The 26,212-nt window shown below is 44.5% G+C and overlaps 1 long non-coding RNA gene across 4 annotated transcripts in view; it reads right to left on the bottom strand.

Annotated features, from left to right (window-relative positions):
* Positions 1–26,212, bottom strand: part of LOC116663237 — a 303,510-nt gene that overhangs the window by 237,197 nt on the left and 40,101 nt on the right. For 3 of the 4 annotated variants that reach the window (XR_004319442.1, XR_004319440.1, XR_004319441.1), the window contains one exon: positions 25,608–25,750. The exons of the other annotated variant lie outside the window; for it this stretch is intronic. This is a non-coding gene — a long non-coding RNA (uncharacterized LOC116663237). The remainder of the gene's footprint in view (positions 1–25,607; positions 25,751–26,212) is intronic. 4 annotated transcript variants of the gene reach the window in all.

The raw sequence follows: 26,212 nt of genomic DNA, 5'->3' as shown, positions 1-26,212 counted from the left end.
AAGATAACTGAACAATTAATCAATAGCATGATGATGGCTATGATGAGAGGGGCCCAAAGACGGGGTACATAAGGGTACAAAGGCTTCCCAGTGGAAGGAGGTTTATGCTGAGCTCCAAAGGGCAGCAAGAGTTATCAAAGTGGAGGAGTAGAAGGAAAAGGAGTCTGTGAGTGAGAGGAAACAGTATATCCTGGACACTGGAGGATGTGCACTAACTGTGGCTTGTATTTCTGCCTGCTAGCTCTGAACCACACTGCAGTCTGTATCTCTGATAGCTCCAGAGATGCTGCAGGATGAGAAGATCGCAAGGAGCTTCCCGGGCAAGGAACTGTCAGGCTGCACAGGGAAACATAACGTAGGAAGCATGACAAGGTGGGGACAGTGCTCACGGTACATCCCAAGGCCCGTGGCTGCAGAACTAAGAGGAACTTGCTACTACGTAGAGCTGTCGGGAAAGCTCAGGACTTGTTCAGTGCCTCTTTCCTCTGAAATCCAGTCCTTGTCATCCCGCTGCCAGAAAGCAATGGAGAAATACCTCCCCCAGGATCACCAGCCTAGATCAGGGTAATCCAGCCAGCGAGGCAGGTGTCCATTCCTCCCTACACATCTGGGGGAATAAGCCTCTTACATTTGCTATGAACCAGGCAGCGTGCTTCGGAGAGAGTCAAGCAAAGACAAAAGACCCAGCCTGGCGCTCAAGGAGCTCACAGCCTGGCTCTCAAGTAGCTCACAGCTAGGTAAAGTTCCAAGGACTGGGCGACCTTCCTTCCGCCCACAGCAGCTCTGCCAGAATCTCCAACAAGCTCCTCAGCCCTTCTTGGAAGTTACTTTAACCACATGACCCAGGAATCACTGTCTGTTATAACCTGAATGTTTGTGTCCCCCTCAAAAGCCATAGGTTGAAATTCTAACCTTCAGTGTGATGACCTTGGAAGGTGGGTGGGGTCTTTGGGAAGCGATTAGGTCATGAATGTGGAGCCCTCGAGAAGGAGATTAGCTAAAAGAGACCTCAGAGAGTTCTCCTGCCCCTTCCACTACTGTGAGGACGCAGAGCGAAGACGAGAAGACAGCCATCTATGAACCAGGAAGTGGGTTCTCACCAGACGTGAAATCTGCCAGCTCCCCCACCACGGGCTTCCGAGACTCCAGAGCTGTGAGGAAACGGTCTGTTGTTTAAACCACCCACTCTAGGGCATTTTTGTTATAGCAGCTTCGGACTGCTAAGACACTGTCTATGATCCTGGGAGCCCCGGGGGTCCAGAGCCCTCCTGTAGTAACTTAACATGCCCATCCCAGCCACCTTCCTGTCTTACATCCTGAAATAAACCATGGAAGCCAAGGACCAGGACAGCTACTTTTCTTCATTTCTCGCAGCACGAGGCACATGCTAGGTGCTCTAAAAACACTTGTTGATCTGAAGTGAGTTGGCTCCATTTGATTCACTGATTCACTCTGTCAGTGTCTGTCAGAGAAAGTGAAGTGTCTTCTGGCCAGCATGTTGCAGCAGAAAGATCACAGGTGCTGACATCAAAGAGGCCTCAGTTTAAATTCCAGCTCTGCCACTTACCCCCAGGCGACTCTGGGTGAGTTTCTTAAATTCTCTAAGTCTCATTTTTCTCCCATTGAACATGACGATAATATCCCCTTTGCAGTGCTGTTTTGAGGACTGAATGTGATAATACACACAGAGGATACTGAACAGTCGGGGGTTCTCAATGAGTATTTGTTCCCAATAATAATGGAAGCAAAAGTGGGCTGATCCTTAGTAGGTACCAGGCAGTTGCCTAAAGCATTTACATGCATTATCTCATTTACTCCTCACATTGGCTCTCTCTGACTGGACCGACTAGCATGTCCACTTAATAGGAAGGAAAACTGAGGCTCTGAGAGGTCAAGTAATACTGTCAATGTCACACACTAGTCTGTGTGGAGCCACACTCTCAGCCTGATTCTGCCCCATGTCAGAGCCTGAGCTCTGATCACGACCTTGAGCTGCCTCACATATGGTCTTCACCCGTCCCCACAGCAGGGAACAGCAAGATCACGCAAAGTTATTGACTTACTCAAGGAGGTTCGCACCGCAGATCACTGGTCACTGTGCCGGGTTGAGAAATGCATTCTGGTAAAAGGTCGTTCTGAACACCATGGTTAGGCAACAGGGCCCAACACCTCCACTTTTGTTTTATAACTGGAAATGATGTGTAATTGGAATTCATGGAAAGTGTCAACAATGCTGACACCACTATTTTTCTCTTGCCAGTGACTTAGCTTTTCCATTAAGACCTGAGAGAGGAAGAACAACAAAACCTCAACGTGTCCCAGCACCCAGTACGGAAAGCCCATCCCCAGGAAGGCACAGAGGTGTCAGAAAACACGTTTGGGCCCTGCAGCTGGCTTGAGAATAAAGTGGTGTGTGGTCCGGGTCTTGTCTCACCACGTTCTGTCCTAGTACAGAACCTGCAGGTCATGCCCCTGAGGGCATCTGGACTCTGTCACCATCCCCAGCATCTATGCCAGTTTGGACAAGCTGTCAGAGTTAAAGAGTCTTGGAATTAAAGTGAAACTCAGCTGTCCAAATTGATGTAATGAAGACGGAAAATGCAGTATTATCGCCACTAAAATTGACTGAGGCGTCCCTGAGTGACAGTGCCTCGGGGCAGGACTTTGCACCCATTCTTTCATTAATTATGACATCCTCATAGAAAACAAAAAACTCACTTTTATATATGAAAATAATGAGGCTTAATAATGTGCCCAACAATTCTCAGAGTAATATGATACTTTTCCTTAGCCAGTGGTTCCAACTCCCTCCCTTCTCAGCAGATAGCACCCATTAACTGTTATTTATAATCCCTCTCTTGTCCCTTTAGACTCTTTACCCTGGCAGGATGGGTGTTGTGTGAAAGGCACACAGACACATTTTGGGAGAATCCATTCTTCGCCAAGGACTGTGTCAGGTACTCATCACACATCTTCCAAATTATTCATCACAAGACTAGCTAGTAGCATCTCCTTTTTATAGATAAGGACAATGAGGCTCAACGGAGGCAAATGACTTGTCCCAAGGACGCATCTGTAAGCAGGAGCTCCTGGGCCCCTCAGACTCTACATCCATGTTTTTTTTTCACTACCCAGGAGAGCAAGAAGACAGTAAAACAAAATAATATAGCTAGACCAAGGGCCTGGGTGATTCACCCATTAGATGATGTATCCTAGAAAAATGTGGCAGTTTATTTCCGCCTGTCAGAGGCTGAAACCAGAAAATGAGTAATAATATGGAAAATGGCAAAGGTTAGAAAAGGTGTTGATCTTCCTGAACCTCCACGTGGCTTTAGATGGGGGAGAGGGCTGCACCTGTTTGAACTGACCCTTTGATTAATTAGTTGGTTCATCCCATCACTCACATTTATTACTTGGTTGCTTTCTGTCAGGCACCATATTAGACCTAAAGATGTGAGAATCTTCAGAACACAGTGTCTGGCCCAAAGAAGGAACTCAGTGCACTACTTAAGGAAGGAAAGAATTGAGGGAGAGAGAAAATAAATGAGATTTCATCCCTATCTTCGAAGGGCTCCAAGTCTAGTACCAACCTGAAAAGGAAACACAACGCGTAACAGTGAGTTCAGTTATTAGCTGTCAGTTGTGATACAGGCTATGAGGGAAGAAGGAAAATGCAGATGTCATGCAAGGCTCCCCAGAGGAAGTGGCCTTCAAGTGGAGATCCGGAAGACACATTTTAGTTGAACCTGTCATAATCTGGAGGAACACAGATGGTCTAGACTGAAGTAAGCCAAGGTTCAAGGTGCTGGGACCTCTTCACGGGTTCGAGTATCTCAGAGAAACTACAGTCACGATGGTGGGTCTATGTGGTCTATGTGGTCTATGTGTGGGAATGCAGAGGACAGCACCACTGGAGGCAGGAAGAGACGGGTCAAGAAATGACCCCGGAGAGACTAACAGAGGCTAGGATTTTTAAAACATGGAAAGAGAAACTAAAAATGTGGATTTCCTGGAAGAGCTGAAAGCCATGACAAGATTCCTAGCAGGAGAGAAAAGTCATTAGGTTCGTCTGCTGTACACAGAAAGGACTGGAGCAGTTGGGAGCAGAGAGATGAGAGAAGAGACTATGGCCATAATCCAAGTGGGAAATGTTGACGACCTAAGTTAAAGCAATTTCTGTGTCAGAAGATTCATGTTCCACATTGGACAACTGGAGATTGTTCAGAATATTCTGAAGCCTTAAGCAAGGATTCTGATGTCAGAATTAATGGTGTACTTTTCATAATTACGTCCCTCTGTGCACCGAACTATAATTTTCTCAAATGCAGTAACTACAGTGATAAAAACTCCTTACACTTACATGAATATTGTAAATGACAATGTGTTCCCATATATACCCAGATAAGTCTGCTCTCCAGTAGGTAGTCAGTAAATGCAGGCTTCACTAGATTCTCCAAATAGTTCTTTGAGGTAAGCAGGAGAGCTATAATCAGCATCTCCCTTTTACAGATGGGAAAGCTAAGGCTTGGAGGAGTTAATGAGTGCTTGCAGGGTCCAAGAAAATTCTGGAGCCAGAGATGAGACTAAATCTCATGTGCTCTTAGCCAGGTGTTCTACGTACCTCCATGCTGGAGTCCAGGGGCTTAATTCTTGGCACCTACAGACAGGACTCTGAGTTCGTGAGTCTCCTAACACGGTCGAGCTTAAAATGTATTGTCTAGACAGGGTTTTAAGGGAGGACTTGAATGCAAGGTACACAAACACAGCTGAGAGACAGGAGGAAGGGAAGGGAGCCTGAAACACCTTAAAGAAGAAAAACAAAAAACAAACACAAAAACAAAAAAGAGACAGCCTTTCCTCCAAAGCTGAATCTTAACCTGCCTCTCTGTGTGCTAAATCCATATTTGTGCATGTTTATTCTCACCAGCAACAAGGAAAGGTCTGGTCATTGTCCCTGGGCCTGACTCACTCCCTGCGGCCTCTGCAGACAAGCCCCATGCATGCCCCAGTCCTTCCTCACAACTGGCACTTGCCGAGCCAGTGCTGGCAGCCAACAAAAACTCCTCAGGAGTCTCAGCCACCAGCTTCTATATCCTGGGAGCACTTCCCTCCAAACAGCAATAGGAGAGATACAGATCGTGAAATATATCTTTCTACCTCCTGAGAAGCCACATCCTGCCAAGATCTTTTTGGCTCTGGATATAGGCCTTTTCTCTCAGTCTCCTTTCCTGGACCAGGTGGAGATGAAGTCAGCCTCTTGGCTCCTTCGGCTCACCTCTGGCCACTCCGCTCAGCCCACAGCCCTCCCACACTCAGCAAGGTTGATGGCTGGCCGCTAGGAAGATTAAGTTGGGAGAGGTAGACCACAAGGGACAGAGAGCATGGTGAGACCCTGCCCTGGCCCCGGTGACAGACGATATTACTGTGTACCTGTCCTGCGCTTCACAATGGAGGATCATACACCCTCAACTTGCTAATTTTGGCAGAGACATGTGAGTTGCTTTTGCATGAGCAGAAGTGACATGGGTCATTTCTAGGAAGAAGTTTCTAAGAGCTAATGTGTGGATGTCCCATTCTCTGTTCCTGTCGTCAAGGCTGCAGACAGAGGCTGCTCACCCGGCATGGGTCCCAGGCTGAGGCTGAGGTGGACCAAAACCCCAGCTGACTGAGTACGACGACCCATAGCATGACAGACAAATAAACTCTGTGGCTGCACACTGAGATTTAGGGGTCATTTGTTACTTAAGCGTAATCTAAACTATTCTGACTACCTCTGACTCCCTTTTCGTCCTTCTCCAACCCACTGGAGTGGACCATGTGCTCCCTCTTGGGGTTCCCTGAAACAGCCCCTTACTTGTTCCTGTATCCTAACAAGTGTCATAGCATATGTGTAATATCGAGACTCTGGGGGCTTGATCCGTACCTATACAGTTCCTAACATGTGGACCTCACTTGATAAATGTTTCTTGCAATAACCTGAATTTATGTATCCCTGCAATTAATGCTTTGTATTATCCCTCCTTTGGGCATAACATTGTGCTCTACACTTGAGAGAAACAAGGAAATAATGGAAATAATTGGTATTTCCATTGGTGCCTTCATAAAGCTCCCAGGAGAGCAGGGATGGTGTGGCAAACACTGTTGCTGGCTTACCTAACACACAATCCTGACGTCATTCCTCCTGACTCATCTCCTCTGTAGAAACTGAAAAAGCAACCAAGAATGGTCATGTAACTTGGTTATAGACAATGAAATACCAGTGAAAATTCGCTCAGTATTCTAGGAAAGTCTTGCTTTTCTGATAAAAAGATTGAGTGTAGATAATGTTCACCCATCCCCCTTCTTCCTGCTCTGAAGGTGAATGAGATGCCGGGAGCTGACTGCCAACATAATATGGTTATGGAAAAAAAACAAACCAACAAACAAACAAAAAAAGTAGACATCAGCCTTGACATTGTCAAGGCGGGACTTCCTGATAGGTGAAAAAATAAATAAATATAGAGTTGTTTTTCCCATTGTCAGGTTCTCTGTCACTAGCAACCAAATACATCCTAACTGATACAGGAAATAAGTTATTCGTTTTTGGAACACTGACCTTTGTCATTTGCCTTCACTGTCTAACTCTTACTGACCTTTCAAGACTCAGCTTGGTCACTATACTCCTAAAGTCTAGTTTGCATATCAGCGCACAAACCCTAGATCCATTCTGCCTGGATCAGTGTGAAACAAGCTCACTTCTAAGAGGATATACCTGCCATGTGAATTTTCTGTGAAGAGCAGAGCTAGTTGTAGTACCCTATACTTCCTCCTAATGACAAAATCTGCTCAGATCTTCCACGTCTGCTAGGTGTCCCCAACTAATCCATTCTCTCTAGATTGCACATTCTAAGCTCTGCCCCTATTGGGACTTGAGCAAACCTTCTGTAAACTGCCAGGAGCCTGACTGTAACCTGGGGCCAACCTGGGACACCAGGCCAGCAGCACGATCTCCAAATCTGTCACATACTCCAGGTTGCTGGATATATTCAGACCCAGAGATGTCCATGAGGATGGGTCTTAGTTGTTATCCACTACTGGCAAATTCCTGAATGTTTCCCCAAGAATATGTTTCTCCAGTTCTTCTTGGCATGGGACTTGGACTAAATGTGCCCCCTGTTTGGCTTCTGCAAAGGCTGTCAATTACACTACTCTCTAGCCTAGCAAACCCTTCCCCAAGCTGGGTCATCCCAGAAAACATCACACGTCTCATTGTGTAAGATGGTCTTAGAAACTCAAGACCTAGGCTCAAACCCCTAGCACAGTAGAACAAAGAAACAAGTGGCACCTCAGAAGGGGAGGGGGCGATGTAAAGACATCTTCCAGATCCTTGGGTATGGAAATCCCAGTATAACCAGGATTAAAGCACAACCTATGGACTTGGATAACCAGGGCTTGGATTTTGGATCCACCATTTAATAGCAGTGTGACCTTGAGAAAGTTAAATAACCTCACTGTGGCTCACTTTCTCATCTAAAGAGTGGGGGTTAGTTACTACACTACCTACTTCATGGACTGCATTCATTTAAGCTAACACACGTAAAATGCTTAGCACACTGTCTGGCACACGGTGATTGCTCAATAAACGTTAGCTTGCTCCATCAAGCTGCCAAGCTCGAGGCAAACTGGTTGGTCTCTAGCATCAAAGCCAGGAGCTGCTGAGAACCTTCTGAACATGAAAAACGCAGGCGAGAAGACAACCAAGGAAAGGAATCAGAGAAGAGAAAAGCATCGTGTCAGTACAAGTCAGACTGGCCAAAACACAATTCTGAAAGCAAACTTGTTAGCTCACAGGAAGTGTCTCTGGCAGGGGGTCAAATAACCTAATTTGGAGAAATGATTAGACTGCAGACTGGAAACAACAATGACTAAAAGGAAAAGAGGGTAGCTCGGTGTCGTAGTTGGGAGAACTTCCTCATTGGAGTACTGTTTTCCCTGGGATGAGCTCAGTTTAGGATTAAGATTCTGGTCCCCTCCACTGAGATGCCAAACAGCTGTAGTTCATTTTCAATTTCTGTCAAGAAAGTTGGAAGCAAGGAGCTGAAGTAGGAATGCAAGGACGTGACATTGAGAGAGGCCACATTCACCAGGGGGCCATGGAAATGAGGTAGATACAGAGGCATCCAGGATTCTCAGGATGAAATGTAAATTAGGAAATCTTCAGTGTGGTGAAATGAACTTCTCCGAATACCAGTTTCCTCTGGTTGGGACTGGTTAAGGGGCACTGTGGTTGCATTGGCTAGATGTGTGGGTCTGAGCCCAGGGCTGGGAGCCTGCCACCTCCAGCTATCTTGCTAAGTGACCTGCAGTAAATGCCTTCTCCGCTCTGGACTCAGTTTGCCCTAAGGGTAAAGTGAGTGAGTTGGACCACTCCAAATCTCCTTCCAGCTACAGATGGACATGCCATGTGGCCATAAAGAAACATAAATCACTGACTATTGTGGTTTTAAAGGGCCCAATAAATGACATTCCTTCTTTCTCCCCAAATTCAGAACAAACTAAATAATTGAAATTAGGGTCATATTTAAACATGAGGTTCTAAATGTCCGCTTTGTCAGATAAGAGTCTGGTTGGAGAATGTGGCTTAGGTATGTGAACGCATGGGCTTCCGAACACACTCCTCATCTGTAAAAGACAACTGGAAGGTCTGTTTCCTCTCACCCTTCTCCGCTCAGCCTTGAGTGCTTTCTGTTTTTGCATGATACAAGTTCTGTGATTGTTGCTTGAAACCCCTTAAAATCAAGTAACTCATTCAGTAAAGCAGAAAAAAATCATGGATGCCTGGAGACGTAGAAAGCTAGGGAAATGCTGGCTGTCAACTTGGCCTTCTTTTCAGCCTAAAGTGATTTGATTAAAGAAGATAAGAGTTGCTCTCACCCCCAGGTATAGAGAAGAGCGCTTTATGTTAAACAGGCAGCTGGAAGGAGTTTAAACATTCTGCCAGCTTTGGAATTTCTCCCAAGGTTGAAAAAGCTAAATCAAATCAAAACGTGTCATCATCAAACATTCAAGAGGAGTAATTTTTACCATGCAATTACTGGGAGAGCATGTTTTCTCTGCCTTCTTAAGGAAATACCTGCTAGGAAGGTTTGGCAATAGGTAAAGAGGAACTAGTAGATGGGACTGCTTTTATCTAATGAAGCAGACATTTGGATTCTCTTGTTTAAATATGGCTTTAATTTCAGTTATGCCACTGGTCCTAAATATGGGGAGGAAGAAGGGGTGTCATTTACTGGGCTCCTTAAAACCACCACAACAGGCAGTTATTTATTTATGTTTCTTTACGGCCATAGGTCATGTCCATCTAAAGTTGGAAGGAGAGTTGGAGTGGTCCAACTTACTCACTTTATACTTAAGGCAACTGAAGCCCAGAGAGGGAAAGGCATTTACTCAAGTCCACTTAGCAAGCTAACTGAAGGTGGAAGGCTCCCAGCCCTGGAACAGAAATAGGGAGGTGCCTCAAGGGTTACTTTAAAACCCATTAATCAGATGAGAGTGTGGGGTTGGCTGAGACTTAGCATTCCATGCCCACAGATGGAAGCCAGCTATTGAGTTTAGGCAGAGCATAGAGGCTTGGAAGATATTAGAGCTGAAGCCCAGGCACGGGAGAGAGCATGGTGGCAAAGGGGGATGGAGCCAGTGAAAGAAGACTGCCAAAGACACAGCCCACGAGAAGCCAAAAATGTAAGAGACAAAGAAGAAATGGTCAGAGCTGTCCAAGCAGAAGAATGGTGCAAACAGATGCCGAAAGAGATGGGAGTTTCAACAAGGACCAATTAATATTATTCATCTTGGTGATGAGTTCTAGTAAAATAAGAACCAGAAAGATGACCACTGGGTTTCGTAATACAAAGACTGGATTGACCTCGGTGGGAACAGACTCAGGGAAGGGGGGTAGTGGGAGAAGCCTGAACAAAATGAATTAACAAGTGACATGAGAAGGGAGATAGTGATTATTAAATCTGCAGGGATAAGTTTAACAGAGCCTGACGCACAGTATGCGATCAGAAGCATGGGAAGAAAGAAGACAGAAAGAAAGTGATGAATGGAAAACAGAGGAATGTATATTCCAGGATGAGGGGGAAAATGCCGTGCAGGGCACATCAGAAGGGTGAGAGGCTAAGGTTTCCGTGGAACTCTTTTAGGTAAACCAACGCTTATGTATTATTCAAACACGTATCTGTGAATTAAATTACAAGCCTGAAGAGACAACAAAGAGAAAGGTCTCTTCTCCCTCTGGACAGATTCTTTGCATCTTCGGCACATATTCTATTCAGTCTAAATATTTATGGAGACAGCTTTGCTTGGAGTTGCACCATCTCCTGCAAGAGATGTTAGCAACATAACAAAGAACCAGAGAGCTGATGAATAGGATGATGAGTAGGATGGATGGTGAGGTGGGTGGGAGTGCCAGGGTCAGGGGTCCTGAGCACTGCATTTTCCAGAGAGATGTTCTGATGGAATTTGACTTTATGTGCCGGGCACATTAATCATAATCTGTAGGAATGGCTCAAGACGGGCAGTCAGACTGATTCCTCTGCTGTTAGCTTTGCCTTTCTGTGTGTTGACATTGTGATACTGCCTCCTAGGAAGTTAAAAATGGTAAAGCTCTTCTCCGTTTGACTGTCATTTACTTATCTATGACCTACACAGCCCGTGACCTGGTCCTTGCGTACCCCTCTACCCCCATCTCTTCCCACGGTAACCCTCACTAACGCCACTCCACCCAGACCGGCTTTTGCTATTATTCAAATACACCAAACTGGTCCTGACTCAAGCCATCAGTCCTGTTTTTCCCTCTATCTAGAAAGCAGTTATCGAAGATATTTTCAAGGTTCTTCTCCATTTCTTCTCTGATCAAAAGACATCCCCTTGAAGACCTTCCCTTGTCACTCTTTTTAAAATCAGTCCCCAACCTCGGATCACTCTCTAGACCTCTGCCTTGTTATACTCTCCCACACTGCTGCCACTTTGGATACTTTATTTATATGTTCCGGCTCCCCCACTACACTGAGGACTATTTTGCCTTTCTTAGTGCTGTATCCCCTAATATCTGGAAGAGCACCTGGCACAGAAGAGGTGCCCAATACATACTTGGTGAGTGGGTGAAATCATGAATCAATTAAATTCATTAAGCCTCCAGGAAGGCCCTCTATATTCCCACGGTGGGGTGGGCGCCCCTCATCTCTGCTTCCACACCTTCCAGGTGTGTATTTCATACAATTATACAATATATTAGAAGAAGATGTTCTCGTGTTTGGCTCTCCCTCATGTTTGTAAGTTCCTGGCGCTCATGAAGCATGGATGATTGATCTTTGCCTCCCCAGTGTCTCACACAGCACCGTGTTCACTGGACTGAAGGGGAAAGGTTTTACACACTAAATACCAATAACCACCAGCCAGAAAAAGAGGAGTGGGACAAAAGGTGGACTCTCTGGTTCCGGCACTGATTTGCCTAGAGGGAGAGATGGTGTTGTGATAAATTACATTTTAAAGTCAATCAACAAAGTATATTAAGTAACCATTGAGAGAGCACAGAGCACTTTGAACCGAGGGGCAGCCAACTTCTCCTCTGGTCATGGCCTTTATGTGAGTCTGAGCAAGGCCCTTCCCCACTCTGGGCCATTCCCATCCGTACAGTGAGAAGATTAGAACATGGCGTATCTTAGACGGCAGATAATTCCTGTTATTCCTGGATTCTACATACCTAGGACAGCGAATACTGCAATGGCGTAGGAAAAATACATAGAACGCACATCCTGCTCTCAAATAAAGCAATCATGCAGGATTTGGAGTCAAACCCAACTGGGTTTGGATCCAGACTCTGAAACTTACAAACTTGGCAAATTTAGGAGAACGTGTTAATCAGTCTAAGGATCTATAAAATGGAAATAGTAATTCCTAGCTCAGTAACCGTATCTCGCTGTGCATTCCTCGTATGTCCCACGACTGGCCTTTTAAGTCCAGCTGACTTGAGAATCAGTTCTTTTATGGACACCACCCAGCAGTCTGGATCTCTCAAGTGCTGCGGTAGCTTCAGCTGACCCCAGCTCGGGAGGAGACAGCCTCCCTTGCGAGGCTAAAGTTTTCCAGGACTCCCCTTTGGGGCCTCTGAGCAGACTCCATTTGTGTTACCCAGGAAGTTTCTCGAGCCATTTCTTTTGCTAGAATTCCATGGTAAACACTCTTACAGATGACTTACTGCCTGTCACAACACTCTGCATCTCCCGTTCCAGAAGGAATTCCTACAGAATGAGGTCAGGCACTCAACTAACCGTGACTTCCATTTATTTTCACCCCTTTTGGTCTTGCCGTTAATATGCTGAGCAACTGTCTCTGGATGCGTCAACGGGTTGCTTCCAACAGCTGTGGGAGCAAAATGTTCCAGCAGTCTAAGACAGAGCCCAGGGGATCCAGGGAGAGAACGCACAGATTCCAAATCCATTGGGGGAACCTCCAAGTTAGCAGATGCAGTAAACTTGAAGTACAGTTAACGGGAGCTCCTAGACATGCTTCTGGAGGATTGGGAAATGGCTAAAATGTGAAGGCACTTTGTCCTCCCATATACATCCTTCGTTCATCAATAGTCCCCTGATGCTAGGAATGATGTTTCTGCTCACTGTGCTTCCAAAATGCTGGAGATCCTTAAAGGACCTGAGCTAAGCACACTGTAGAGTGCATGTAACTCCTTCCTTGACCAGCGGCAGCAGCTCCCTCCCCCTAGGCTCGTGGAAGTATAAGCCAGGGGCCCACTACCCCCTTCCGGAGGCCCATGGACGTCTCAGGGAACCTCAGGCACATGCTCACCCTCATGTTCTCCTATTGCCAAATGATGAAAATCTTCGACACACCACTTTCTCCTTCATCTCAAAGAGCCAGTGCTTGATGCATGATGAGCGCAGAGGTGAGAGCTGAGTAGGTTAAAATAAAGCCCCTCGGCCAACCTGCCTTAGGAAATGGCTCTTATTTCTCTCTCTAGTAGATAATTTCCCTGTGACTTTCTTATTAAAATCTCATTTTAGAAACAGCAACAGAACTCAGTTTGATTCAGTCCGTCAGTCTTTCGGTCAGTCATTCACAGACCTTGACAGCGCGCCCGGACAAGCACAAGCTTGGAAGCCGCATTACCGGGATTTCAGCCCCGGCCTCTTGAGCCTGTTTTCTAAATCACAAAGTGGACGGCGTAGCAACAGAACCTGGCTCCTAGGCTTCCTGGGGGCACTGAGGGTCGACACACGGAAAGCAGTGCACGACACTGAGCAGGACCTCAGCAGGCGTGAGCCATCACTGCTGGGAGCAGCGGCAGCAGTGTGGGAAGAGCGGTCACGCAGCAGTGGTGACAGCAGTAGGAGTGCGCCCGCGCGGTAGCAGAGGCGCGTAACAGCGTTAGCAGTGCGGCAGGGACAGCAGCAAGACAGCGGTAACGGCGGCAGCCCTGCTGTGGCAATGGTGGCAGCGGCAGTGTAACAGTGCAGCGGTGACAGCAGCCGGCATGATGAAGTTACTCTGCAGTAATGGTGGTAGCAGTGTCATGCCAGTAAAGTGCTAGAAATAGTGTTACACTAGTACTAGTAGAAGTAACAGCATCAAAGCACGGTGGTGATCGTAGCCGTATTTGCCAGGCACCAGACACGAGGCCCTGGTACTCAGGGAGCTCCTACTCCCTGCAGAGTCCCCGAATGTCCAAGGTGAAAGGGGGCTTTGGAGACACGACCCGCACTGTACAGGTGAGAACACTCAGGCTGAGGAAAGTGAAGTGACCCATGTGAGATCACCTGGAGTTAATGGCAGAGTCTGGGCTCAAATTCTAGTCCCCTCACTCTTTCCACAGAACCGCGGGGCCATTTGTCATTCATTTACAGATCTCGTCTTGCCACCTACCCATTCACACTCACCCGCATCCGCTGTCCTCCAACCCACGGGAAAACTACAGCCCCTTAAACAAGCCACGCTCTCTGCTACCTTTGTGTTTTGACGTAAGCTGCTCCCTCTACCTTAGAGACACTTTACCTCTTTGTCCATCCCAATGACTCCTTTTTATCCTCCAACACTTCTCTTTTCTTTAAAATGTTTCCTCAGTCCTCCCTCCATCCTGGTTTCCAGGTTGCATTCAAGCAGCCTTTTTTTTTTTTCTCTATAATTCCTTACAACAAGGTTTATCCTAGCCCCCTTTATTATACAGAATTGGAATCTGTCTTTTAGGTATAGACATTATTCTAAGTACTTTACAAACATTGATTCATTTAATCCTTATAAGAACTCCGTCTTAACTGTTTTCCAGGCCATCTGTTTGTTCCACAAATAATTGTGGAGCACCCACTAAGGCCATACATTAGGCCCATATTTGTAAACAAGGTATCATTGCCCCTGTCCTCAAGACGCTAACAGTTCAGTGGGAGGGGCAGGCAAGGAAGCAGCTGGTTACAACATGATACACCAAGTTTTACAATCAGAGGGGGCCCTGAGAGCCCATGAAAGGGGTGCAAACCCAACTTGAGAGGGGGTGTTGGAAAAGGCCTCCTGGGGGATGTGACGTCTGGGTTTGGACTTGAAGAATGAGATACTTAGCTGGAGAAAAGCTGTAAAAATGTTCTAGGGTGGAGAGAAATGCACGGTCAAAAGACAGAAGGAGTACATAGGTAGGAGAAGCTGGAGGAGTGGAGCGGGGAGGGGAGCAGCAGAACCAGGCGAGCTGAGCTGCAGAGATGGACTGGAGAGGCGGGGCATCCGCAGCACAGGGCTGGGCTGGCCGCATCCCCGGGGCCAGGGTCAGGGCCCAGGGACTCCTGAGGAAGGGGTGCTCTGTCCTTTACCCCTACGCTCCTTGCACCTAGCACAACATCTAACACAGAGTAAATACTTAATAAGGATTTGTCAAATGATTGCTTGAATGAACAAACAATGAATAAAGAACAGAACGCTCTTAGGAGTTTGGAGAAACTCCTTTTGTTTCTTTCCTTTTTTTTTTCTTTTTTGGATTTTTGCTATTTCAGAGGGACAATTTCATCCCCAAAGGCTGTACTCTGAGTACAGCCTATTTGGGTCTCACTGTGTCCATAACACAATTTACGGTACTTTTTCTAAAGAGTTCCCAAAAGATTTCCAGTTTCACAGAGCCAGACTGGGGACATGTGTTTGGCATTCCACAGATGGGAGGAGGAAAAAAAGGATTCCAGAGAAACATCAAGCTGAGCCTAAATGATAAAAGAAATGACTGGAGAAGGAACAACATTAAAAGAAACTTTTTGAAAATACTCACAAGTATATAAATCTTTCTGTAGCCATGCTGTCCTGATTAGAAACCCAAAATAGAAAAAAATTATTTTCTTCTGTACTAATATTTCATCGTAACTGGCAGCTCAAAACCCCTGGAAGCCTGGAGTTTGTGGATCTTTGAGTTGGGAGCTGGAAGGACTGATCTCAGAGCATTACCTTATAGCCAATTTTCAGAAAAAACCACAGCCTTGAGTGTGGGCTTCCGGAACCCTACGGAGACCTCTCATTCCAGCAGAGGGTTTCAAGGAGACAAGGCTCCCTTAGGGGGTTGGCTAACAAAAGAAAGAAACAGTTAAAGGATAAAGTCATACCAGGCATGGTGCCAAACCCCAAGTAGCCCTGGGGGTCACTGGCTAAGGACCAGGCCGTCAGGGGGCTGCAAATCAGTCATTTATGCAGCACCCTCTGGGCCTATGACTGCACTTCAGACAGCTGAGACCACAGTGCCTGCCCAACACTCAGTGGCACGCTGGGTAGAGAGAGGAGAGACTCTATAGATACGAAGATGTAGATTCAAATGCTGGTCCTACTAGTACACATTGCTTGCCCAAGCTAAATCTTCCAATTCTTGTCTGGAAATTAAAAAAAGAAAGATAGACAGAAAAGGTGGAAGGAAGGAAGGGAGGGAGATGAAAGAAGTGAAAGAAAGGAAAGAAAGGAAGAAAAAGAAAGGAAGGAAGGAGAAAAGAGATAAAGAAAAAAATGCTGTTGTAAAAACTAAATGAAATCATGTATTTAAAGCACAATTCCTTGTACATAACATGACTTTGTTAAATATTCGTGCCCTTCCACTCACTGTCAACATAAGGGTCTTTCAGAATCCCCTTGTTACTCAATTCAGAGGTCCCAAAATTTGTGCAAGGGCATATAAATTAGCCCTACTGTTGTCCCCAAGTGAATAAGAATTTACTAAACACTGAACACTTAGGGTACTGCCCACACTGGGGAGGGCATGGAGGAAGATCTGCTCCTGTTGAACACCTGGAAATGTCTTTGATGGCTGTACCCCTTGCTCCTTGCAAAACCTTTGATATTTTCACTTAAAACTTCAACAAAATCAGAATCCTAGTCATCTAGAAGGTAGGTTTAGGGTCATTCATGCTTAAATGAAAATCTCAGTTCTACCAATTACTAGTGTGTGGTTCTGGAAGTGTTATTTAATCTCTAAAACCCAATATCCTTTTCTATAAGTGAAGATAATATCTATACCTCATAAGGTTTAAATATTAAATGGCATCACATTTATGAAACTGTCCAACACAGGAAGTGCTCATCAACGTCCTTCATTCATTCACTCATTCATGCAACAAATACACATCAGGCACCTCCAGTGTGTCCGGAGGTACCCTAGGAACTGATGATGCAATTCTGAGCTAAACAATGCCTCTGCCCTCGTGAAGCCTTTACTCTAGCAGAAGAGGCAGGCAAAAAAAGGAAAAACAGATTTCTCCCAGCCATAAAGAGTGCTATATATAAAAAAAAAAAAGCAGAGTAATAGGATGAACAGTAGTAAGACTGATGGTGTTAGAAATAAACACAAGATTTTTTCCCCTTTGCTCACACAGTTCTTCTCCTTTTTAATCCCAAACTCTCCCACCCTCTGATCATGGGCCTCCGGGAAGCATGAATAAGAGGTTATAGTCTACTGAACTGAGTCATCTGACATCTTTTAAATAAAGTGGTAGGCACCAATAGAAGAGCACATGGTCAACAGGATGGACAGTTTGGGTGTCTCTTTGGAGACCCTTGGAGACTCACAGCTATGCTGTCTCCGGGCTTGTCATAGTTGACACTACAGAGGCAACTCTTGGGGAATGAGACTTCCCCTAAAAGGAGGCAGTCCTCAATAATGCGACCTTTGTTGCCGGAGAAGATCAGTGACCTTGTTCTGAGCTGGATCCAAGTTGAGGGGAAAGAAGGGAACGGCCAGCTGTGAAAAGATCAATTTGTTTCCAATCCACTTTTTCTTACCGTCAGAGAGGCTGGCTCCCACATTGGCTGGGTCTGTCAGGGACAGATGCCAAGTAGGGCACAGACTGAAGAAACAGCCCCTGTTCCCAATGAAGCAGAAGTATTCAGCCTTCAGAGCACAGTCTGTGGCATTAGCCACCATCCAGCTGTATGGGTTTGGGGAGACACAGGTTGGAGTAGCCAAGATGGATGCCTCATTTCTAATTCAAACATTAATTATTCAAATCCTCCTCTTCACATTTGAAAATACCCAGTGTTAGCTGGATGTGGGAGAGCCCGTACCCTCATATACCATGGTTAAGAGTGTAAATTGGCATAACCTCTTCAGAGACCCATTTGGAAGTATTTATGGAAACTGAAAGTTTTATTTTAGCAGTTCATCTAGGAATTTATCCTTCAGATAAATTCTCAGAAGTGGACCAAGATGAATGCAGGAGGATGTCTATTGCAGCGCTGTTTGAACTAGCAAAATTCTGGAATCAACTGAATATTATGTTGCAGCTAAAAAAAAATGAAGTACATGTAGATTTATGGGGAAAGAGGTCCAAAAGAAAAAGGCATAAAGCAATATGTAATTTTCTATGTATGGTAAAGTCCACTTGTTATAAAGTTAACCCCTCCATCAATGTATCCATCCTGTGTACTTCTGCTATACTTCTGCTCAGTCCCACTCCAGTCCCAAGGTGTGATAACGTCACATGGCAAAGGGACTCGTGTTGGGCTAGGATGCTCGGAATAAATGGATACCACAGACAGGAGAATAAGAGGCCTTGCAAGCCTCTATTAACTCTACTCTGTGGTCTGTAGATCTGTTTTCCTCGGCCAGGGTGAAGTAGACTCAATGGCTAGATAGGCAGTAGTTTGCTTAGATGGTTTATGATTTTTTCTGAGCTCCATTTGAATGGGCAACTAAAACCATCATCTTAGTTTGCTGTTGTTTTTTGTTTGTTTCTCAGTCTCTTCATAATGGATGACCCATTTCTTCTTTCAAAAAATAGCAAGAGACCAAACGTGCAGGAAACTAAAAGCTTCCTGAATGAAAAAAAAAAAGTTCATATTTGTACAATCAGAATCTGTTCCTTTTTAGCTCTAAAACATCCGAAATTTTTTCCAGTTGCAAATGCTACGAAGTTCATAGTGAGACAGGAGGGCCAGGGCCGGGAACAACCATTAAAAGAATGACACAGCAATTGAAGATAGGATATAAACTGGTTAGATCAACTTGGCCCAAGATGGTGGAAGATTTGATTTCCAGTAGACCTTGAGCCTCATTATACGCTCATTGTAATATATTAGAATGCTACATGACACTATCCAGGCTGACTGTAAAAGGCCAAAAAATGAGTGAGGGCCTTCCTGAAAATCCCTGCCCCTTCCCTAAAATAGCTGGACTAATCCTTCCACTTATTAGCATATGAAATTAGCCCAGCCCATAAAAATCAACCACCGCATAACCTGGGGCTGCCTCTCTTGCCTTCTGAGACAGCCTGCATTCTGTCTGTGGAATGTGCATCTCCCTAAACAAACCTGCTTTCACTTTACTATGGCTCGCTCTTGAATTCTTTCCTGCTCGAGACAAGAACCTATTCTCTGGCAACAACAGTGAGTGCCAAATATTGAAGAAAAAATAAGTAATTTTTTCATCCTGTCACTAATTAGCTATGGGATTTCGCTCAAGCTTCCCGCTCTCACCGGGCTCTCGCCTGCTCTTCCATACAATATGGACTGCATGTACTTGGATAGCTCAAAGACGGAAAATACAGAGCACCAGTGCCACTTCTCTCCCTGTTTTCCCCAACAGGCAAGACTAATCGGTCACACCATTCTTTCCGACAAATCCTCTGAATCCTTCTTGATATAGAAGGGTTATATAAGCAGTCACCAACAATTAACCCAAGTTACTATAAAAGATAATGCTTAATTGCCTGCTCCAGACTAGACGATGAAGTTTATTTCATATTTGACATTCTGTTCCCATAATTCAAGGATTAATCTGAAACCTAGCTCATTCATGAAGTCAACCTAGATTGCTAAAACACAAGTTAGTTTTTCCCACTTCTGAATTATGGAATCTGGCTCATATAAGTCAATATGAACTTGACTTCTGGCTGCTTTGCATTGCTGTCTCATTGGTGACACCTGTACAACCATGCTGCCTCTCTGGGGAGACTGAATATAATTATAGAAAAGATACTTCATATAGCAATTTCAAACTGCTGTGCACTGTACCCCCAGAGGTACCCAAGGATTTTCCAAGGGCTCCAGCTGGAAGACAGCTTTACAGAAATTTTCAGATTCTCAACTTCCATTTGCACTTTTTCTCAAGAATCTGAGGATAAGGAGTCTCCTTTTAACAAATGCTTTTCTCCCTCTTCACAAAAGGAGGCCATAAATCTCATTCATCCTGAGTTTCCTTAGGGTATAAGAATCTCTGGGGGAACAAACAAAGGTACAATTCAAAATTCTATTGTAACTGTTGAGAAAGTGAATGACTAATGATCGAGTAATAAATCATTTTGCAAATCAGATGACTTCCAGTGTTTTGGTTACAACAAAACTGAAGGGGAATGTAATTGAAACATCAGTTAAGAAATCATTAAAAATACTTTTTTGATGATTATCCCAATGTAATTTTCGCATACAACCTGGTAGGTGGTTATAACTCTTCTCTAACAAAAAGCCTTTCTCATCTATTTATTTCTGTGAATAGGTTTCTCAGTCATTACAACCAAAAAATGAAAACAAGGAATAGAATTTAAATAACACCACTTCATGCTAGCAATAATAAATAATTCCTCAACATGATCTAATTGAAAGAAATTCATCTCATTCAGAGAAGCATTTCCAATAAAACTTCATGTTTCATGTCATAAGTATTTATCAAAATTTCAATAAATGTATAGTGAATTGATTAACTGAGTAGTTTCAACAACTGATATGACAATTCAATCCATAATAAATCATTTTGTGCTAGAACCTTATACTTACAGAACATTGAAGAAATTTTAATATTGATTTATACACGTTTTGTTTCAGAGAAGTATAATAATGTAATCAAGGAAAGACTTCCAATTATTAAAAAAAAATACTACATTATGATAAACTCCTGTGGAGGAAATGGAATAGAAAAGCACACTTAAGGAGAAAAAAGGAGCTACATAAATTTTCAGCCATTAAGGAAGATCTTATTAATATATATTTTTTAATGAGGAGATGATAGTATCAAATTTAGATTTCATTAAATTAATTTCATTAATGAAATTTAGATTGCATTCAATCTATTTAAAACAGTGATATGACAGTTTTATTTTTAAATGACTATATTTTCAACATGCTGTGAAAGTTATATCCTTTGCCACTATTTATATGTACAATAAAAACCTTTGTCAACTTTAAAAGGCACCTAGTTTTCCAAGATTATTTTAGAGGGTACAAAAGCAACTTTGTAAATGCTACTGTATTTTACCACAATGAATCTCTTCAAAAATTGTAATAGAGCAGATCAAATGGTAGGTGTTCAAGAGGACTGATTTGCTGATGAACTCATCTGTGTAAAGAGGGTGAGGATGACGCGTTTTCTACGTATAAACGTTACCTGTCAAGTTGGGCTAAGATTAGACTTGATTTGAGCCTCTTTGTCAGTCCAGTGTTTCTACCCTTTGTAACTGGGTACCCTAACCTACATTAGAAAACTGAAAGATTTTTAAATCCTGGGTCTTTGTTGAGAGGTTAAAAAATCCCTTTAGCTATGGTACATAATGTTGGTGTCTTGGGATCGATGGCTTATCTGGGGAACACAAGCAAAGCAACAAACATCTGTATTGTTTCTTAGCCTGTCCTTTCCTTCTCAGACTCCAGATGTCCTTCTTCCTGGGCACATTGCTGAGCTGGGGTGAAGGCAAGGTAAGGTGGTGGCAGGAGGGCGGGGGGGAAGCATGCTGTCTATCTATTGCTGCTTCTGTTTTTAAGTGGGGTTTATCAGTTGACTTGTATTCAGTAAGCCTTACCCCAACGCCCACTCTGTACCAAGTCCTAGGTTAGGATCTGGGACTTCAAGACCAAGAAGACACAGGTTCTGCCCTTGAAAAGCTCACAGTTTACTAAGTGGAAGACTAACTCATGAACAAATTATTAAGATTCTCTGTAGGAAGAATTATATTAGAACCATCAAAATACAGGAATCAGGGAAGGCAAGGTGATTAATTTGGCAAGAGGTGGTAATATCTGAGCAGGGTCTTAATTAAGAAATGAGACCTAAAGGCAGTCCCAGAAGAAGGCACAACACCCACTTTGACGGGGAAGCAAATACGATCATGGCATCTGAAGAATGGGAAGCATATTGTGGCTAAAGGAGAGGGTAGAATCAGCACGTAGGAGGTGGGAGCAGGAGACAAAGCACAAGAAGCAAGTTGGGGGCAGGTCACAAACAGGGTTGAAAGCCCTGCTGAGGCATTTGGAGTTTGAACTTGAACTTTTGAGCAATGGGGAGAATGACCAGAGCGGAATTTGTGGATGATAATTTTGGGTGGCCGTGGATTAGAAGACGTGAAAAATGCCTAGCCCAGCACTGGATACAAACTGATTCTCCAAAAATCCCTTGACTCCTTTTCCTTTCTCTGAAACAGCAGAACTCCAAATCCATGAAGCACCCTGCATCCAGTATAAAATAAAATAAAAATCCATGCTTTACACTGAGAAGAAGAGGAAATGAGCCAAGAATAAGGTAAGAACTGTTCATTTGTTTTATCGATATTTTATCAGGTTAACTACTCCCTTACATGTGGTTCTACACAGTTTTTTTCTCTACAACACATCTGTCAAGTAGGAACTATGATCCCCACTTTACTAATGTGGTCACTGAGTTACAGATGGGTTAAGTAACTTGCTTGAGGTCACACAGAAATAAGAATTAGACTGTTTACAAACCCAAGTAGTCTGGTGTACATGCACGTAACTGTCTGTACTGTCTCTCTGTGACTATCATGATAACTGTTACAGACTGTGAGAAAAGAACACACCAAACCAGGGGAGAGTGAGTGCCTCTAGAGGGAAATTCAGCCTATCCTTGGCTCCATTTCAAGTGGGGGTTCTACGTATATGTGCTCCCAGGCTGGGTCTGGAGATAAATGGAACGTGGGCACTGTGTCTTTGCTGAGGCCAAGCTCACCCTTTTGCCACCATTGCCTCTATTCCTGACCTGTAACTACCAGGTCCACACTGTGGTCATCCTCACTCTTCCTCTAATCCCATTTTAGTGACCAGCACCAGCATCCACTGGGCCTCCAGTCCAGGATGCTGCTTCTCTCTACTTCATTCCCCACCTCTGATCAATCACCAAAGCCTGGCAAGCTTGTCTTTAGTATTACTAAAATCTTCCCAATTCCCCCCACCCCCACAGCTCCCACCCTGGTCCACACAAGCAACACCTCTTGCTTAAATGACTATGATAGCCCTTCACTGGCCTTCCTGACTCCAATTTGCCTGCCTTACACTGCAGCCAGGACAGTATTTCTAAAGCCTGACTCTACCCTTGTCCCTGCTTTGTTGACACACTGGAATGGCCTCCAATCACCTACCTACACCAGGAGAGTTCAAAATCCTTCACATGGCTCTCAAGGGCCCCGCATGAGACCCTGCCAACCTAGCCTCTCTCACCAGCGCTACCCCCAGCACTCCCTCTCTCCCCGACCCACACTCCTCCAACACTCCTAGAATGTAGTGTGCTGTTTCTCATCTCCACGCCTGGTAGGGCAGATCCCTCTGCCTCTCTCTGACTCCCTCTCTTCTCCCCCCTCCTCCATAACTCTAAATCATATTCAAGATTCTGTTCAGGTGTAACCCTCTCTAGCAAGCTTTCCCCCCACTCTCATCTACCCAGACCCTCTACTTGCTCTCTCATGGCCCTTGTCACATTGGATTACAATAGTTACTTTACTTATTTGTCGCCTCCTCTGGGCTACATGCCTCTTAAGGGCAAGCCCCTTCATTTCCTCACTGCCTAGAACAATGCTAAATGCACTGCAAGTGATCAGTAACCATGCATTAAATAAATGGATAAATACCCTCCTTGTCATCTTCATCTCATAGTGGAAGCTGTATGTTCTCACCATAGATGCTGTGTGTTTGCACTATTAAATGTTCATTAATTCATTAGCCCCCCCCCCCCAGCCTCCCTCTCCCAGGGATGGTAAAGGTGGCTTCATCCCCTCTGTGGGACCACATGCCCTTAGAAGGGAAATGAACTCATCCAATTGATTGGAAACAGGAGCTAACAAACACGCCCCCTGCAGTTATAAAGGTATGAACAGGCCCTATAACTGAGGATGAGAACATGATGGATTTTTCACATCCGTTTTTCCAAAAACAGAAAGGAATCTACTCCAAGCTCTGGAAAAGAAGAGCTCTTGTAACATTTCATTTTTAGGGGGGTGATATTTTCAATAGAGTGGACCCCAGACTACTGAGTAGAAATCACTTCCTCACTCTTGCTTCTTTCTTCCAAATGCGCACACACACAGACACACATACAGTTAGAAACATGTTTGAGGATTTTCTGAAGTCAGGGATTGACTCAAGGAAGCGTTGTGTTTCATGAGCTGTTTCATCAAGGGAAAGACATGCTGGTCTTGCTAAAGGTCAAGAAAGAAGATGCAAAGGCGCAGAACACAGCGCAGGGTGGTTCAGATGTCCAAGCCCTTCCCCTAGTGTTTGCGACAAGTTTCGCAAATCTGATTCTAAAATATATCACGATGTCAATGAACACCCTTTCTATCGGGATGAAGCACAGAACAATACATGTCCTATGGTAACTTCCCTGGCAAAAGCCCAAGATATTTAATGCTCCGACTCCTTGATTACACCACTTTGGGTTTTCCTAGTACTTTTTTTCTAAATATAAAACAAGCCTTGATGGATATTACAATACGTGGGCAGGGAAAAGAAGAACCCCAAGGATTTCAATAAAACATATTCTGTTCCTATCGTTTTCAGGACCTGTTGTGCCAGCCAGGCTGGTGAAACATGCAGAGCCAGATAAAGATATACCTTTTTAAGCTTTCCAGGAGCTTAGCATCCAGGAACTTCCGTTACTTATTTTTAATATGGATCTAGTAACATCTACCCACAGTCAATTTGAGAAGATTCCGTGAAACAGAATGTGTAAAACAATTATCCCAGTGCCTGACACATGCGGGCACATAATAAATGTTACCTTATTTTATAATCTCATGAGGAGGCACATATGGAGGCAATTACTTAGGATCCAGGCAAAGTGGGTAATCAAGGAATAGAGATACAAGTAAAATAGAGAGGGATAGTCTGGGCTGAATATTGAGGAATATTTACAGAGCAGGTGGCATCTGGGTTGAGCATTAGAAGATGACATGGCATTTTAGATAAGATGAGAAAGCCACTTCCCCAGAAGTCTGTGTGTGACTGAAGCACATCACTTGAGACTGGAAACACTTCCTGGCTCAGCTACGTACTATTGTGTCATTTGTTAACATTATCAAATCTTTTCCATGTGGCTCTGCTTCCTAGCCAAAAATAGATTACAAAGAGAAACTGAGATTCTAGTTCCCAGCGCATCCTCATAAATCTGTCTCTTTCATGAATTCTGGTGGCTAGAGGGCATTAAGTATCTATACAGGGACTCTAAGTGACTCAGTCTTCTCCGAAAAATGAAAAGAGTCACCAGTTCTCCGGGAAAGGAGGGAGGAAGGACATCATTTTATCGGAGAGCCTGTGGGAAACCAGAGCGTGTTACGCATGTGGGTAGAGAATCAGTGCCCTCTCTGGCTTCCCATTATTGCTGTGAGAGGCTAGAAGTGTAGTAGAGATTACATGTGGACTGCAGCTAGGAGGGCACATGCCTGAAGGAGGCCCCTAGCCCACCGGCATGCACACAGGGCTGGGGCGCTGGTGGTGCTCAGGTCACTGTGCAGAAGCAGCGCATTCTCATCAGGGCCAGCCATGGGCAGTTCCATCACGTACCATGAAACTCCCTGCTCTAAAGTGGGCACTGGCATTTCTGGAAGGTCGGAAAGTCTGAGTAAATGCATACTCCATAGGTGAGCACACGGTACTCATCGTGATCTAGTCCAGCACTACCTTCCTCGTGGATCCTGTGTCCACCACTCCTGAACTGCTCACCACTGCTGAATGCTCTTCCACACCTCTGTGCCTTTGTACATGCTGTGTCTTCTACCAGAACATCCTGCCCAGACTTCTTTGCATTGGGGATGTTTCAAAACTCAGTGTGGAGACAGATCAGCTAATCCTCCCACCAGCCTGGGATAGATGACCCTCACCCTGCATGGACCTACCTCAGTCATAGGCTTCATGCCTTTGGGTTGTAGCAGTCTGTTTCTCCTCTTTTTCACATTCGACTGTAAGCTCTTCAAGAGCAGAGACTGGATGCTTAGATCCCTGCTGCCTAGCATTGTACATAGTATGTTCAAATGAGTGTCTGTGGAATGAATAAATCAATGAATTAATTACAATATGAGCAGATACACATGGAACAGAGATGAGGGCCCCACTGATCCTTCTTTCCAAAGAGTTCTATTTTCATCCTACAAATCTGTTGACCTAGTCCAGTGTTGGGGAGGAAGAAATTCTAGGTTCTTCTGGCTGCTCTAGGAATTAACAGGCAAATTAACAGGAGAAAATCAAACAAGAGTACATGGGAGAGACCCAGGAAAACTGAGCAACTCGCCAAAATGGCTAAAACCCTCAACTTAAATACAATATTCAGCTAAAGACAAAAGATGATGCTGGGGATAGTAGGTTGGGATGTTAAAAGGGAGGAAGGCAATCTACATAGAGACAGAGAAGCGAATGCTTGCTGGGCCCTGCAGAGACAATGGGACACCGAGTGGACTCTGCTTTCTAGGCTTCCACCACATTTACCCCAACTTTGCAGATATCT

The sequence above is a fragment of the Camelus ferus genome, chromosome 4, assembly GCF_009834535.1.
Source record: "Camelus ferus isolate YT-003-E chromosome 4, BCGSAC_Cfer_1.0, whole genome shotgun sequence".
Classification (NCBI taxonomy): domain Eukaryota; kingdom Metazoa; phylum Chordata; class Mammalia; order Artiodactyla; family Camelidae; genus Camelus; species Camelus ferus.
Note: the sequence above shows the minus strand (reverse complement) of the source record. Positions and strands in the feature narration are given on the sequence as shown.